The sequence below is a fragment of the Rattus norvegicus genome, chromosome 5, assembly GCF_036323735.1.
Source record: "Rattus norvegicus strain BN/NHsdMcwi chromosome 5, GRCr8, whole genome shotgun sequence".
NCBI lineage: Eukaryota > Metazoa > Chordata > Mammalia > Rodentia > Muridae > Rattus > Rattus norvegicus.
Genome location: NC_086023.1, coordinates 18,614,895 through 18,633,926, shown reverse-complemented (window position 1 = coordinate 18,633,926; position 19,032 = coordinate 18,614,895).

Below are 19,032 nucleotides of genomic sequence, written 5' to 3'. Positions count from 1 at the left end.
GCAATGGGGGGAGGGTTGGGAGGGGAACACCCATAAGGAAGGGGAGGGGGGAGGGGGATGTTTGCCCGGAAACCGGGAAAGGGAATAACACTCGAAATGTATATAAGAAATACTCAAGTTAATTAAAAAAAAAAAAGAAAATATTTTGAAATAACCCATGTCCTTCCTTATAAAGGCAAACATAGCATTATACATGATGCTGCAACAGTGCTCCTAGGTATTTACCTGACTGAACTAAAAACTTGTCTGCTGAGAAGTCTGCCCGTGAATGCTTATGTCAAATTGATTCACAGTTAATAACAATTAAATTAACCATTACATTAATCAACAAATGAGTAAACTATTACAATCACAGAATTCTAGTCAGTTATAGCAAAGGATCTATTGCAGTGCAAAGCACATGTATGAACTTTACATGAAAGTGGTCATCCCTGAAAGACTGCGTACTGTTTAACTCTGATGTTTATGAAAAGGTAAGGCTATAATGATGATGAAAAGATCACTGTGAACCATAAGATCAGAAAGAGAAGTGAGTTTGTGGCTGAAGTACAGGAGTTTCTAAGGCAATGAAATAGCATTGTTCCGCAACAATAGATACATGACATGGCATGACACAGGCATATTGGAATTGAGCAATTGAAAGAACATGTGTGACATAGAACTTATCATAGAACTTCGTAAAATGAAGAAAGAAAGAATTATATCAGCACTAAAAACATTCTAGAAAGTATCAGTGAAGACATGACTCATGTGAGTAAAATCACATAGAACAACTTGATCAACAAAATAAATATGAACCCATACTAGCACACATCAATCACTGAATACATAAACACATGGAATGAAAATATTAATTCTAATAGTTCATTTAGATAGCTACCTCTTCATTAAATATTATATAACTTTCAAATCTGTTATGGACTCTGCATAGGAATTGTGTTTTTAAGAGTACAATGTGGAAAGGAGAAGAAAAGGGGGTAATTTTTAATAGAAAAACTAGATAAACACTCCCAGACAGGTGACCAAGGATTCTAGCAAGACTGATAAGTCATACTAATGATGTATTCTCTTGGCAAGATAAGATAAGAATATGACTTGTTTTGGACTTTGGCTATGCTTTGTCTCCAGGAGGAAGAGAACCTTCTTTTGGCTACCATTGTATAAAGATGTACAACTCTCAGCTCCTTCTCCAGCATCACGTCAGCCTACATAATGCCATGCTTCCTTCCATGATGATAATGGACTAAAATGTTGCTGTAAAATATAAAAAATAGGCACAACTGGTTCCCACGTGTCACCTCTCCATGCTGGCTCCTTGGTACTCTTGGACCCAGGTAGTTGCTCCCTGGTGTTAGTTCCAGCACCGTAGGGCCAGATAGAACTAACATTATATCTCTGATTAGTAGCTCTTCTGGCTGCCTCTCTCCCACACTAGTTTCGGCAACGGAGCATCATATAGAATTAACTCTAATTTTCCCTATCCAAACCGCAGGTGAAAGTTCCAACATGCTTCAGATAAACTCTGTACTCTTTCCTTCTAACTATAAAAAAAGTCAGCTCCAATTAAATGTTTGCCATTATAAGTTTTGCCTTTGTCATGGTGTCTCTTCAGAGCAATAAAATCCAAACTAAGGCACTCTCAAAAAATGGTCAATCAGGTTTGCATGATGCTATATAGAAAACATACTTAAGTGAAGAACATTCTACATATAACCAAATAATATTTCTTAACAATTTCAAAATTACCAAAAATAAAGGACTCTGAAGACACATGACAGTTTCTTTCTTTTGAATTCTTACTTAATACTCCCTATTTTGAGCAAATGAGTTGACTACAAGCACAGAAAGTCTCTCAGGCTGGATACTTAATTTTATATATAATCAGGTGTATAATCTGTCTTAAAAGTAAAACAAAACGTTCTTGTCAACAATACTGTGAGATAATACATAAAGTTGGGAAGCCAGTGTATGCATAGCAGATGAAACAGTCATCTTGGTTCTTATTTTATTTTTATATAAAATGTAGGTGTCCTGATGGTAGGTGGCAGTTCAGGTGTCCATAAAACTGAAATCCTCTATGTCACAGGGGAACATTGTCCCTATTGACTGTCATTCAAGGTTGGTTCTGAGCTTTGGCTAAAGGTCAAGAGCACTCCATGTCAAACTAAGAAGTGATAGGAAAAGGTTTGCTTATAGGTGATCTTTTTAAAATGTTCCCAGAAGCCTATAGAAACTATTTGTTCCAAGGAACATAGAGTTATTTATCAGAGACAGACCTCTACATGTGTCTGGAAGGATGGATTTTGCACTGTGGTGTTATGTCATAGGCTCATACTATCTGGGCACATGATGTAAGGCTTAAATTGATCCTATATGCCAATGTCACCATTGCAATCACTGTAGCAAGAGCTTCTACTTAAGAGCAAACCCTCCCATTGGGATGTCTGCGACCATTATAGGAGATAACCATAACTGTGTTGATGAAGTACTTTGTGTGTATGATTTTTCTAAGTGTTTTTCTTTCGTTTTTGTTTACATGCTACTTTATTTAACTCTAAGTGAGGCATTGCTATCCTTTTAAGTTTATAAAAGATAAATCATGGCTTAAGAGGTTGGGCATTCTATGCAGATGCATGGAATAATAAGGGGTATGTCCATTTCATATTCTATAACATTACATTAAATGTTTTTTCAGAGTTTGAAAAACTTCCTCTAAGAAGACAGGGTTAGTCATGGTTGGAAAACATGCCCTGAGTATGTATTGGAAACATTATTCTCATGCCACAGTATGGGGAGATAGTCTCTAATGTAGAGTGTTTCAATTGTGTGGCTTCTGTTGTCATGAATGGACTATTGTTGGTTGTAGAGATGCAACAGGCTGTGACAGTACTTTCTTTCCTCTCACCTTCTGTTCATCTTTATCACATGAGATGATATAGAAGAGGACTCTGGCCAGTTGAAATTTTGTACTTTCTAGCCTTTAGCATATTTCTGGAAGATGACATGCAGAAGGAGCTACAAGAGGTGACCTTCCTGGAGACAGCCCACCATCTTGCACAGTTGTGATGGGTATATCCTGGACAGGCCCAGCCCCAGGGGCTTTAACCGAGGACTGCTTCTCACTAGTGCTGTCGTCTCATGTTTGTCATTACTATATTCCTCGTGTATCTAGCATGGTTTGATTTAGGCATGGGGAGACACTCACTGCCTACTGCCTGGTTTGATAACTCCTGGGTGACAGCCCACTCTATTTGGCAATTTTCCTGGATATCAACATAAAGATGAACTTTGATTAAAAAAATATTGTTTAGATAAAATAATGATTTTATGGAATTTCTGACTTGATTTAAATAGTTTTAGGAAGTTAGTGTAGCTTATAAGAAAGTTTCAGAAGATGGCTTAAGTTGTTTTGACAGAAAGTTGTAATAAAGTTAGAAATAAGAGACTGTTCTCCTCCCTTACAAAATAATGAGGGATGCTTAAGTTAGAAAATGAATACAGTAAGCTTTCAGATCGTCCCAGTGGTACTGCCACACTCATCGCTACCTGCCCCAATGTTCTTGGTTCTCCAGTGAAAGAAACACACACACAAACACACACACACACACACACACACACACATACACACACACACACACACACACACACACACAGTCTTATGTTTTAACATGCCTTAAACAGAGCAATGGTTGGGCCACTTACAGACCTCCATGTGGCTAAAACACTCCCCTTCGATATTCCCAAGTTATTACTTATTAAAACATATATTCATTCTTGCTCCAGACCCACACTTGCAGCCCTCTCAGGGTGACTTCCCCAGCATCTACATGATGACTGTCTCTCTGTCTTCTGCACCTATCAGGCCTGAAGTTTCTCTTCCTTCTGTCCCAGTATGGCAGCTCTCTACCTACCTGCTCTCCAAAACTTGACAGGGAATCCTAAAGTCCCGCCTCTGTTTCCCTACCCAACCATTGGCCACCTGAAACTTTATTTACCAGTCAAAACCAACAGGGACAGGTCTTCCTGGTTGCTGCCGCCACAGAGAGCCCTTGGGCAGCACCCCGCGAGCAAACTTGAGCCTCGGGACCACAGGTAAGACCAACTTGTCTGCTGCAAGAGAGCTGCCTGGTGAGATCGGGACACACAGAGGCAGAGTTCATCTAGGACCGGGCACGTCCTGTATTTGCCAGAGGTCCCACGCCCACGGATCCCGGCCCGCAGCAGCTCTCTGCTCCCAGACCCCTTGGGAAAGAGACCTCACCGCCTGGTCAGGTGGGCACTCCTGAGGCTGCAGAGCGGAAGAGACCACCAACACTGCCCACCCCTGCCCACATCCCTGGTCCAAGAGGAAACTGTATAAGGACTCTGGGCTCCCATGGGGGAGGGCCCAGGAGCAGCAGGACCCCTGCCTGAGACACCGCCGGAACCTGAAGGAAACAGACTGGATAAACAGTTCTCTGCACACAAATCCGGTGGGAGGGAGAGCTAAACCTTCAGAGAGGCAGACAAGCCTGGGAAACCAGAAGAGACTGCTCTCTGTGCACACATCTTGGACGCCAGAGGAAAACACCAAAGGCCATCTGGAACCCTGGTGCACTGAAGCTCCCGGAAGGGGCGGCACAGGTCTTCCTGGTTGCTGCCGCTGCAGAGAGCCCGTGGGCAGCACACCACGAGCGAACTTGAGCCTCGGGACCACAGGTTAGACCAACTTTTCTGCTGCAAGAAAGCTGCCTGGTGAACTCAAGACACAGGCCCACAGGAACAGCTGAAGACCTGTAGAGAGGAAAAACTATACGCCCGAAAGCAGAACACTCTGTCCCCATAACTGACTGAAAGAGAGGAAAACAGGTCTACAGCACTCCTGACACACAGGCTTATAGGACAGTCTAGCCACTGTCAGAAATAGCAGAACAAAGTAACACTAGAGATAATCTGATGGCGAGAGACAAGCGCAGGGAAACAAGCAACAGAAACCAAGACTACATGGCATCATCGGAGCCCAATTCTCCCACCAAAACAAACATGGAATATCCAAACACACCAGAAAAGCAAGATCTAGTTTCAAAATCATATTTGATCATGATGCTGGAGGACTTCAAGAAAGACGTGAAGAACTCCCTTAGAGAACAAGTAGAAGCCTACAGAGAGGAATCGCAAAAATCCCTGAAAGAATTCCAGGAAAACACAATCAAACAGTTGAAGGAATTAAAAATGGAAATAGAAGCAATCAAGAAAGAACACATGGAAACAACCCTGGATATAGAAAACCAAAAGAAGAGACAAGGAGCTGTAGATACAAGCTTCACCAACAGAATACAAGAGATGGAAGAGAGAATCTCAGGAGCAGAAGATTCCATAGAAATCATTGACTCAACTGTCAAAGATAATGTAAAGTGGAAAAAGCTACTGGTCCAAAACATACAGGAAATCCAGGACTCAATGAGAAGATCAAACCTAAGGATAATAGGTATAGAAGAGAGTGAAGACTCATAGCTCAAAGGACCAGTAAATATCTTCAACAAAATCATAGAAGAAAACTTCCCTAACCTAAAAAAAGAGATACCCATAGGCATACAAGAAGCCTACAGAACTCCAAATAGATTGGACCAGAAAAGAAACACCTCCCGTCACATAATAGTCAAAACACCAAACGCACAAAATAAAGAAAGAATATTAAAAGCAGTAAGGGAAAAAGGTCAAGTAACATATAAAGGCAGACCTATCAGAATCACACCAGAATTCTCGCCAGAAGCTATGAAGGCCAGAAGATCCTGGACTGATGTCATACAGACCCTAAGAGAACACAAATGCCAGCCCAGGTTACTGTATCCTGCAAAACTCTCAATTAACATAGATGGAGAAACCAAGATATTCCATGACAAAACCAAATTTACACAATATCTTTCTACAAATCCAGCACTACAAAGGATAATAAATGGTAAAGCCCAACATAAGGAGGCAAGCTATACCCTAGAAGAAGCAAGAAACTAATCGTCTTGGCAACAAAACAAAGAGAATGAAAGCACACAAACATAACCTCACATCCAAATATGAATATAACGGGAAGCAATAATCACTATTCCTTAATATCTCTCAACATCAATGGCCTCAACTCCACAATAAAAAGACATAGATTAACAAACTGGATACGCAACGAGGACCCTGCATTCTGCTGCCTACAGGAAACACACCTCAGAGACAAAGACAGACATTACCTCAGAGTGAAAGGCTGGAAAACAATTTTCCAAGCAAATGGTCAGAAGAAGCAAGCTGGAGTAGCCATTCTAATATCAAATAAAATCAATTTTCAACTAAAAGTCATCAAAAAAGATAAGGAAGGACACTTCATATTCATCAAAGGAAAAATCCACCAAGATGAACTCTCAATCCTAAATATCTATGCCCCAAATACAAGAGCACCTACATATGTAAAAGAAACCTTACTAAAGCTCAAAACACACATTGTACCTCACACAATAATAGTGGGAGATTTCAACACCCCACTCTCATCAATGGACAGATCATGGAAACAGAAATTAAACAGAGACGTAGACAGACTAAGAGAAGTCATGAGCAAAATGGACTTAACGGATATTTATAGAACATTCTATCCTAAAGAAAAGGATATACCTTCTTCTCAGCTCCTCATGGTACCTTCTCCAAAATTGACCATATAATTGGTCAAAAAACGGGCCTCAACAGGTACAGAAAGATAGAAATAATGCCATGCGTGCTATCGGACCACCACGGCCTAAAACTGGTCTTCAATAACAATCAAGGAAGAATGCCCACATATACTTGGAAATTGAACAATGCTCTACTCAATGATAACCTGGTCAAGGAAGAAATAAAGAAAGAAATTAAAAACTTTTTAGAATTTAATGAAAATGAAGGTACAACATACCCAAACTTATGGGACACAATGAAAGCTGTGCTAAGAGGAAAACTCATAGCGCTGAGTGCCTGCAGAAAGAAACAGGAAAGAGCATATGTCAGCAGCTTGACAGCACACCTAAAAGCTCTAGAACAAAAAGAAGCAAATACACCCAGGAGGAGTAGAAGGCAGGAAATAATCAAACTCAGAGCTGAAATCAACCAAGTAGAAACAAAAAGGACCATAGAAAGAATCAACAGAACCAAAAGTTGGTTCTTTGAGAAAATCAACAAGATAGATAAACCCTTAGCCAGACTAACGAGAGGACACAGAGAGTGCGTCCAAATTAACAAAATCAGAAATGAAACAGAGACATAACAACAGATTCAGAGGAAATTCAAAAAATCTTAAGATCTTACTATAAAAACCTATATTCAACAAAACTTGAAAATGTTCAGGAAATGGACAATTTCCTAGACAGATACCAGGTACCGAAGTTAAATCAGGAACAGATAAACCAGATAAACAAACCCATAACTCCTAAGAAAATAGAAGCAGTCATTAAAGGTCTCCCAACCAAAAAGAGCCCAGGTCCAGACGGGTTTAGTGCAGAATTCTATCAAACCTTCATAGAAGACCTCATACCAACATTATCCAAACTATTCCACAAAATTGAAACAGATGGATCACTACCGAATACCTTCTACGAACCCACAATTACTCTTATACCTAAACCACACAAAGACACAACAAAAGAAAGAGAACTTCAGACCAATTTCCCTTATGAATATCGACGCAAAAATACTCAACAAAATTCTGGCAAACCGAATCCAAGAGCACATCAAAACAGTCATCCACCATGACCAAGTAGGCTTAATCCCAGGCATGCAGGGATGGTTTAATATACGGAAAACCATCAACGTGATCCATTATATAAACAAACTGAAAGAACAAAACCACATGATCATTTCATTAGACGCTGAGAAAGCATTTGACAAAATTCAACACCCCTTCATGATAAAAGTCCTGGAAAGAATAGGAATTCAAGGCCCATACCTGAACATAGTAAAAGCCATATACAGCAAACCAGTTGCTAACATTAAACTAAATGGAGAGAAACTTGAAGCAATCCCACTAAAATCAGGGACTAGACAAGGCTGCCCACTCTCTCCCTACTTATTCAATATAGTTCTTGAAGTTCTAGCCAGAGCAATCAGACAACAAAAGGAGGTCAAGGGGATACAGATCGGAAAAGAAGAAGTCAAAATATCACTATTTGCAGATGACATGATAGTATATTTAAGTGATCCCAAAAGTTCCACCAGAGAACTACTAAAGCTGATAGACAACTTCAGCAAAGTGGCTGAGTATAAAATTAACTCAAATAAATCAGTTGCCTTCCTCTATACAAAAGAGAAACAAGCCAAGAAAGAAATTAGGGAAACGACACCCTTCATAATAGACCCAAATAATATAAAGTACCTCGGTGTGACTTTAACCAAGCAAGTAAAAGATCTGTACAATAAGAACTTCAAGACACTGAAGAAGGAAATTGAAGAAGACCTCAGAAGATGGAAAGATCTCCCATGCTCATGGATTGGCAGGATTAATATAGTAAAAATGGCCATTTTACCAAAAGCAATCTACAGATTCAATGCAATCCCCATCAAAATACCAATCCAATTCTTCAAAGAGTTAGACAGAACAATTTGCAAATTCATCTGGAATAACAAAAAACCCAGGATAGCTAAAGCTATCCTCAACAATAAAAGGACTTCAGGGGGAATCACTATCCCTGAACTCAAGCAGTATTACAGAGCAATAGTGATAAAAACTGCATGGTATTGGTACAGAGACAGACAGATAGACCAATGGAATAGAATTGAAGACCCAGAAATGAACCCACACACCTATGGTCACTTGATTTTTGACAAAGAGCCAAAACCATCCAATGGAAAAAAGATAGCATTTTCAGCAAATGGTGCTGGTTCAACTGGAGGGCAACATGTAGAAGAATGCAGATCGATCCATGCTTATCACCCTGTACAAAGCTTAAGTCCAAGTGGATCAAGGACCTCCACATCAAACCAGACACACTCAAACTAATAGAAGAAAAACTAGGGAAGCATCTGGAACACCTGGGCACTGGAAAAAATTTCCTAAACAAAACACCAATGGCTTACGCTCTAAGATCAAGAATCGACAAATGGGATCTCATAAAACTGCAAAGCTTCTGTAACTCAAAGGACACTGTGGTTAGGACAAAACGGCAACCAAGAGATTGGGAAAAGATCTTTACCAATCCTACAACAGATAGAGGCCTTATATCCAAAATATACAAAGAACTCAAGAAGTTAGACCGCAGGGAAACAAATAACCCTATTAAAAAATGGGGTTCAGAGCTAAACAAAGAATTCACAGCTGAGGAATGCCGAATGGCTGAGAAACACCTAAAGAAATGTTCAACATCTTTAGTCATAAGGGAAATGCAAATCAAAACAACCCTGAGATTTCACCTCACACCAGTGAGAATGGCTATGATCAAAATCTCAGGGGACAACAGATGCTGGCGAGGATGTGGAGAAAGAGGAACACTCCTCCATTGTTGGTGGGATTGCAGACTGGTAAAACCATTCTGGAAATCAGTCTGGAGGATCCTCAGAAAATTGGACATTGAACTGCCTGAGGATCCAGCTATACCTCTCTTGGGCATATACCCAAAAGATGCCCCAACATATAAAAAAGACACGTGCTCCACTATGTTCATTGCAGCCTTATTTATAATAGCCAGAAGCAGGAAAGAACCCAGATGCCCTTCAACAGAGGAATGGATACAGAAAATGTGGTACATCTACACAATGGAATATTACTCAGCTATCAAAAACTACGACTTTATGAAATTCGTAGGCAAATGGTTGGAACTGGAAAACATCATCCTGAGTGAGCTAACCCTATCACAGAAAGACATACATGGTATGCACTCATTGATAAGTGGCTATTAGCCCATATGCTTGAATTACCCTTGATACCTAGAACAAGTGAAACTCAAGAGGGATGATCAAAATGTGAATGCTTCACTCCTTCTTTGAAAGGGGAACAGGAATACCCTTGGCAGGGAAGAGAGAGGTAAAGATTAAAGCAGAGACTGAAGGAACACCCATTCAGAGCCTGCCCCACATGTGGCCCATACATATACAGCCACCCAATTAGACAAGATGGATGAAGCAAAGAAGTGCAGACCGACAGGAGCCGGATGTAGATCGCTCCTGAGAGACACAGCCAGAATACAGCAAATACAGAGGCGAATGCCAGCAGCAAACCACTGAACTGAGTATAGGAACCCCGTTGAAGGAATCCGAGAAAGAACTGGAAGATCTTGAAGGGGCTCGAGACCCCATATGTTCAACTTTGCTAAGCAACCGGAGCTTCCAGGGACTAAGCCACTACCTAAAGACTATACATGGACTGACCCTGGACTCTGACCTCATAGGTAGCAATGAATATCCTAGTAAGAGCACCAGTGGAAGGAGAAGCCCTGGGTCCTGCTAAGACTGAACCCCCAGTGAACTAGACTGGTGGGGGGAGGGCGGCAATGGGGGGAGGGTTGGGAGGGGAACACCCATAAGGAAGGGGAGGGGGGAGGGGGATGTTTGCCCGGATACCGGGAAAGGGAATAACACTCGAAATGTATATAAGAAATACTCAAGTTAATAAAAAAAAAAAAAAAAGGGAAAAAAAAACCCAACAGGGAACAGGGTTCCTCAGTGTCTTAGGGGCAGACGTGCAGATCCTTTGCAATTTTGGGGACCAAATTCACAGCACGTGCTTTACAGGAATGTAATTGTACTAGGAAGAAAAATAGGCTTGGCACAATTTAATGATCGAAGAAAACATTTTATTCTAGGTTGGGTCGGAGTTACCGGATCTTGTATTTAGGGATATTCTCACAGGTTTTGATGTACATCATGGAAAAAGAAAACAGGGTTATGAATAAAGAATAAGTAATTCTATAAGAATAAAGTGTAGATGATTACCTACTTTTGAAGAAAACTTTAAAAATTAAACAGAAGATAGGTGATGATTTGTTACTTGGGAAATACAAATTGGCAGCCTCTAGGCATAGGGAAAAACTTGTTACTATAGAGCAGCTTACTCAAACCTTATTAATTAATGGCAAAAGAATTATTGCATTGGGGTTAAACTGAACTTGTGGAGAGAAAGATACGTGAGGAATGTTTACTTAGGTATGAGTTTGAAAGGAAGAATACATAGTAATTGTGTTGTAATTTCCTTTTGTTTAATGATTTTTATCTGCTTCAGGTGAATATGGTTTTGTGCTGATTGTTCTTAGAGAATATGTAACTTGTGGTATAAAAAGACTAAAAGAAAAAATAAAGTTCTTGAAGTTAGCCCATTGAAATATGTTCCATCCACTAAATATATTTATGTGTACATGTATGTATGTGAAGTTTATTGGAGCCTGATCATTGAAGCTTTTCCTAGCCATCCACAAAATGCATGTATGTGTATATACATAAAATGTATGTGTGAAGTTGTTGGAGCCTGCCTTGTTTCATCCACTCTGTGTGTGTGTGCGTGTGTGTGTGTGTGTGTGTGTGATGTGTGTGTGTGTGGTGGAGACAAACACACACACACACGCACGCATGCACACGCACGCGTGTACACACACACACACACACACACACACACACACACACACACACACTTTTCTCTTTTCCTTCTTGCCTGGTTCCCAAAGATTTTAAAGAGCTTAGAGAATTTCTCACTAGTCACAGGGAGTGCCAGCTCCAGTAAAACAAATGTTATTCTCTCAGAGAAAAGTCTGCTGATCACCAACTCCACACTTGGCCTTCCTCAGCTTATCCTGTGGTGTCAAAGCTGGCCTTCAACATAATCATCAATAAATTTTATAACTTAAACAAATATAAAAACTTAAAAATATATAAAAATATATTTTATAACTTAAAACGTACCTTAGGCATTCTGCTAAATAAGGAAAACAAACTGCTAGAAAAGAAATCCAGCGAATCTACAATGCTGGTTACACTCTATGGTTGTTGTTTACTACTAAGAAGCTTGCTTCTTCCTCATAGGATATAATATGCAAAGGGCAAATGGCTGACAGGGTGAGGACACAGAAAGAAAGAAAACTCTAGAGCCTATCTTGCTTTCCTGTTGTTTTTCCTTATTCTTCAGATAAGCATCAACTCTGAAATGGTGCTGCCCATTTGCAAATATCCTCACTAGTACACTCAGAAGTTTTCCTCACTGATCTTGTGTTTGCTAGCACAATAATTTGATAATTGGAATTAATCAAATTGCATAAATTTTATGAGCCAATATAATGAAAATATTCTGAAACACTATTTTAATGTTGCCACTAATAATTTTATAACTGTAGCTCTACATATGAAAGTAAAGGATATGAATGCATTTATTTTCACATTCAGTAAGCCATGAACATGTAACAAACATAGAAACAGAATACCCATGGCTGGATTTCATGTTTCTATGATTGCCTCACAAGCCTATTTGTTCGTGTTATTCACACTGACAAGGAAACTGTCATATTCAATAATTTCCCAGCTCAGATCTTCCAACCTGACAATTGGAAGCCTAGTGGCTAACATGAGTTCCAGCAATACCGTGCTAATACATAGACAGGTATACATGTCCGTGTTTCAGTGTTTTACATCTGCATATTATAGGATGAGATGTTCTGGCATAGATATATTTCTTCCACTAAACCCAAGCTCAGGAAAACATCAGTGGTTCTCTTCTGCTTTCTTCTACTGACATTCTGTGTCCCGTAGGCACCTGCTTCATTATCAAGAATATTGTAAATCAGCAGTCGAGACATATTTCAAAGAATAAGTGATTTTTTATGCTAATATTATGACTTATGAAACAACCAGCTGGAATATACTTTGATATGAATTTTTGAGTCTAAATGAAGCTTCCGCTAGAAAAATGCCAGTAAATTAAGTATTGTGAATAGGGACACACCGCCTTCTTTATTATTATTTATGGACTAAGAGTGCACAAATGTAAGGAGTGTAAATATTTCCATCTCCTCCTCCACTAGACCTCTTTTTTGCAGATGCTACATGTTTGGAAGTTGACTCATTGATAGAAATGATCTGGCTGCATTGGGACATGGTTGATTTGCATATTTTGAAATTATTAAGAAAATGCTTGATTCATACTTTGGAAGACGACCCATTATCACTAGGTTATAACATTTACTTAGAGGAGAAATAAATGATTATTCATCTTATATTGATACCTTCAAGAAGCAAAGATTCTGATTAGTGTGATAGTCACTAGCATAGATTTTTTTGAAAGCTGGAGTCTACAGATAGAAGTAGTATGACTAACGGAGAGTTGTGCCTAAGTCAGTGGAATAAATGTTATACTAGGAAAAGATCCCACAGATCTCTAGTTTAACCAGGAGACGTGTACCTCTAGTAAGAAGTTCATAGCAGATATTTGTGATTGGCAAATATTACTTCTTCAGTAAGAAAAGAACATTGTATGTACAGCTCCACAACCTTCCACAGAATAGCTAATTCTGTCACTGGTATATTTAACCTTAGATGTTAAGTACTTATAGGCATGGCTTGTCAAAAAATAACTATACAACCAAGAAGAAGAAGAAGTGAATTCTGTGGTCAACTAGAATCTGCATGAACCAAGGCTCACGCAAAATGTGTGAGTTGTAAATGCAGATAGGTGGTGTACACCAACACGGATGAATTGGAACAAGCAGAACACCTGAAAAAATGTACTTTTAGTCTTTCTTGACATTTTATTATGTGAAAGTTAAATGAATTTTATACTGGAGACCTGTGGAATCTCCTAGACTCCTAATTCATCTTTTATTTTACTGTATTATCGTATTTCCCTCTAACTACAATGCTCCATCAACCTATCCTATTAATTCAAAATAAATTGTTTTGGTATATATCTCCACTGAATATCTCCAGCAGACAGCATCATCAATTAGAATTTAATACTTGAAGTTCTTTCTTCTAAGGTAATTATTACATTAAATCCATTGCATAAACTTCAAGTGCAGTACTGGTTGAGCTTTGATAAATGAACATTCATCCCTGTATGAATAAACAAATGACCACTCCAGCCTTGGACAGTTTCCTCTTGACTGTTGCCATTCACTAGCACTATCCTGCCAACTCCTCCCCACTCAAGATAATTCCTTCATCAATTATTTTCCACCAGAATATATGTTTCCCCATTCTAGAACTAAATACACATGGTGTAAATTATGTACTTTTTGTTTGAGGCTTCCTTAATTTAATATAATATTTGGGGGGATCAATTCAGGCTCTGTCTACCTGTTATTAAATATTCCTTATTGATAATTGACATTCCATTGAATGAGTATGGGGGCCTTTATCTTTTAGATGGGTTATAATTGTGAAAGGGTCATAAGTAGTCTTTCTAAAATAGACACATCTGTTTGAGTGTATTTTTTGAGTGATTAACTAGAGGTAAAATTACTGAATCAAGGGTAAGAGTAAATTTAGTTTTATAAAAATATAAAGGTAACAGTAAACTGTAGAAATATAAAAGTATATAGTTTTATAGGAAAAATGCATCTAGAGACTTGAGAGACAGCTCGGCAGTTAAAAGCATATACGACTCTTGCAGAAGACCCAACATAAGTTCTCAGGCCGACAACTTTCTGTAACTCTAGGTCCAGGGGATTTGATTTGCTCCTCTAGCCTACATGAGCACTTGAACTCACAAGCAGATCCTCTCTAAACACCTAATAAATTTTTTAAAACATTTTTTGAAGAAAGAAAAAGAGAGACACACAAAGAGAAACAAAAAAAGAGAAAGAAAATAAAACTGTACTAACTAAGCAAATCTTTGGGTAGTCCCAGAAAATTCATGCCACTGTTATATCAGTGAGCATATCTTGACAAGCCTATGTAGCTTGCATAGTTCAGAGCTGGTTAAAACTGATTAATGATTGCTTTTCTTCTCTGGAATTATGCATAGCATCTTCAGTATCTTGAAAGCTAGCCAATACGAATGAGTCTTTCAAATCAGAACCAACTTGATTTCTTCATGTTCTATTCCTCAAGTATGTGGTATCTGCAACAACGGAGTTTTACCTTCAAGTTATGGAATGTAACAATAAGCTTTTTGACATAGGCTATGATGTTGCTAGACAGTTTGTAAACATACTTTTATTCTGCTAACCATTTAGAAAATGATTATTAAAGCAACTCACAATGGGTCAGCATGTACATACAAATACACATATATACACAACCAAATTTAAAAAAGGAAAAAAAAACTGTATCTAGATTTCCAAAACAAGAGTTGTAAGCAAAAGAATGTAACAACCCTAATAATGGTTGCACTGTAAAAGGATAGATATTAAACTCTGCCCAAACCAACACTAAATCTTGTATTGCCAAGTCTTCACAGAAAACATTGCATTATGGTTGGTGTTAGGAGCCATGGCTACAGGTCTTAATGATGTTATTATAAATGAGAGATTTGCCTAGAAAATGAGGATAATTATTTCCAAATGGTAGGATAATTTATATCAAAATGATTTGTAAACAAAGCTTTTTCCAAACATTAGATACTAGTAGTCCAATAATGACTACAAGGAGCATTCATGAATCAAAAATTAAGATGCTGCTCCTTTAGTCATTTAAAAGGGTATTCTGGAGTGAATTGCCTTTAGAAGGAAACTGTGTGTAAACTGTGTAGCCTGAGGGTAGAAGCAAATTCAGAAACTTATCTCAAAATACTGAGCTGTGTCTGGCTTGATCTGTACGTGAGATGCTTGATGAATGTTCAGTCAAATTTTAGATAGATTAGACGGAATAGAATTCAAAAGGCTTTCAATAAGTTCAAGGCTTTCATTCTTTAACACAAAACGTTTCTTAGTAACATTATCCTCCATGGATAATCATTTTTCCTTTTTTGAAAAAAATCTTTGGAGAAATCTTCTATTCACTATTAGAGGCTCAAGTCCAGTAAATGATACATAGGACTAAGTGGCTAGCAATTTTTTCTAAACTATTTTTTTTGTCAATGTGCCTTTCTATATTGTAGAGACCTTAGAGGAAGGTCCATTTTGCCAGAAACAATTTGATAACGAAATAGAACACAGTTGTTAACTCTTGTGCCATCTCAGAACACCACACTAGTACTGGGCTTTTACTACTCAATTAAATGTAATTTTATCGTTTTCTTGTATGTATGTAGGAAATACTTCATGATGTTCAGATGTTGCAATGTATGTATACATACCGAAGTTATTCTCTAATCAAGCATATTCATCATTTCTTTAGTCATTTTCCTTTTTTTTTTTGCCCCTTCTTTTATTTATCTTAATTTCTCTTCCTTTTCTCTAGGCCGATATTCAGCTTACGGTGTGGAATTATGAAGTAATGTTCTATATTACCTCTAGATTTAATCACCCGTCACTTTGACTCTCACCTCCCAGTGCCATCTTAAGCTCCACAGAGGTGAAGCCTCTGGCATATTCACCTGCAGACACATTGACCCAGAGCACAGCATTCAGTAAGGGAGGAGGTTTTCAGAACAGAGCAGTATGGGAATACCATTTTATGACTAGGCCAGAGGGCATTATGGGCAACTCCTGAGAATGTCAAGGTACTAAAATTACTATTTCTGGTCTTCCAAAGATTTTCTGGGTAAAGGTTAGTGGCACCCCAATGTCTTGGCTCTTCAGAGAAGATTAAATTCTGAAAAGCAGAATATTTCAGAGTCTCCGAAGGCCATGTTTTATGGAGTTCTTCTGCTACTGTAATGTATGGTGCCTATGAACTTAGCAGTTTCTGCCTTCCCCTGGAACACAGTATAACACAGTACACTATAGGAAATATATCCCCTTTCCGATAATTTGCAAGTCGGCAAGAGTGTTTAAAAAAACCTTTCATTTTAAACATTCTGAAAAACACAGTTCTCTCTCTGACTCCTTTATAGCACCCTGTCTTAATTTCACACAGTGTCCCACACTCAGATTCTATTCAGTGTTTCACAAAAGGAAGGATCTATAGGCCACATGCAAGTCCACTTTTCACCAAAGATAAACCATAAGTCTGCTTCTTAACCACTGGGGTTGATGTATATGAATGGAAGGGACTTCCTCACTTTCCTGAAAACTTTGGATGCAATGCTTTATCTTTTCCTCTGTGCCTTCTGTACTCAAGGTGGCAGGGTCCTGGCCTGAACCCTTGCTCTCCCTTGAATGTCCCTCAGTTTGTACCTCTTACCTTTCTAGCTCTGGGCACATTGCTACCTCTCAGCTCTTAAGAAGGAACCTTAGACTCTATCTAGAGCTCTCATCTTTTTCTACATTTCTATTTCAAGCCTTAGTACCTCCATTTCAGTGTTTTCTACCTTCAGTGTTTCTCCATGTTTGGCTTCCTACCATCCTACTTATGAAAATTCTAGTCCTGAGGTCTTCCACTCTACAGCAGCCTTGTGGCTGGCTAGGAGTCAACAAGCCAGTGCTTTAAAACTTCATCCTTAACTCTTTCTTAGTTCAGGCTCTGATCTTCTAGATGTATTCTAGCAGAATATCTCGGCTTACTCTCTAAAAAGGTTCTAGAGCCACTGCCAGTTTCTACCAAGAGTCAACTCTGAACCTATTTTAGAAGCCAGATTCTTTGACATGAATTGCACATGCCTTCAATTAGACATGAGTGAATCCTTATGAGATATGTGCTCTGTCTAGTTGGGGAGACTGGAAGCTCTTAGAAGGTAAGCGCATTGGCTATGTTTATGCATTCAGGAAAGCTTCTGCTGCATTAGCAATACAGGCTGTGATCTATAACCCTGGTGAGCCTTCTATGGCACCCCCTATCTGGTTCCCTGTGATATTCCTTATTCTTGCTATTTCCACCCTCTCCCTGACCTGTCTAGGAACTAAGCACTACTCATGCTATTAGTTATACAATGCTACCCTGTGACCTTCCTACAGCTCCTGCTCTTGAACTTCATAGAGTGCACTGTGTAAATTTGGATGAACTTTTGCTGCATTGCTTTTCCCCCCTGTGTTTAGTTGTGCTTTTTGTTTGTCATGGTTTCTCTATGTAATACAGGTTTGCTTCTAGCTCACTTTGTATCCTAAGCTGACAACTTAGACTTTGTCTGCTTCATTCTCCTGATTGCTCAGGTTACACATTGCTTTTGGTGCTTAATCCTTGTGAAAATTCTCTTAAGGGTTCATTAACTTCCTAATGGATGAAGAAAGGACAAATAGAAAAATGAATATAAAATCTGGAGTTAGGTGGCCTTCATGCTTTGATAGAACTTCACCTTCCCACAGCCCAGAACCCCAGAAGATTTATAAGCTTTAGCATGGTAGGAGCACTTAGCTAGTCTCAGTAGGAGGTCTCAGAAGGTACAGTTCTGGGCCGTGAACATCAGGGAGAAGGAACCCACAATTGTTAATGTACACAGTCAATTGCTCACTCTCAGACTAGTGAAGATCTTGACATCCCTCAACCCCATCTAGAAAAAGTCTTGCCACTCTCAATTAATTCAGGACTTTAGTTAGGGCTTCCAATTCCCATAGTCCAACACTTAAGACTAGAGAAATATGACATCTTCTATTCATGCCTTAATCCTAATCACAATACACAGATGTTCCATACCCCCTTAGCCAATCAAACCCACTTATCTTATCTCCTTGAGTAACTAAGCCTGAGCAGGCTCATGGCTGCTTTTGGAACCCTCTCCCATCTTTCAGTCTATGCACATCCCTGCTCTCAGCTATGTAAAGCCACATACCTCCTAGTGCCTTCCCCCTGCTGTGATTCTTTGCTATCTTGTACACAGGTGGAAGAAATGTGCATTTTCAGCAGTTGGGAATAAATATCCATTCTAAAGGATATGTGTTTGGTCCATGGTTTTCAAGTCTGGCCAAAGCAGGAGTCACTGGAGAAGCATCTAATGATAGGCCTGTGCTCAAATCCTACTTAATTCAGAGCAAAGACTAACACTTCTTTGATTCTCCAAAGCTTATGCATAATAAAGAATAGTTATTCATGATGTCTCTTTTGTTAATCCTTCAATGAACTCATAAATTACCATCTGGCCCAGAACCTGACATATAATAG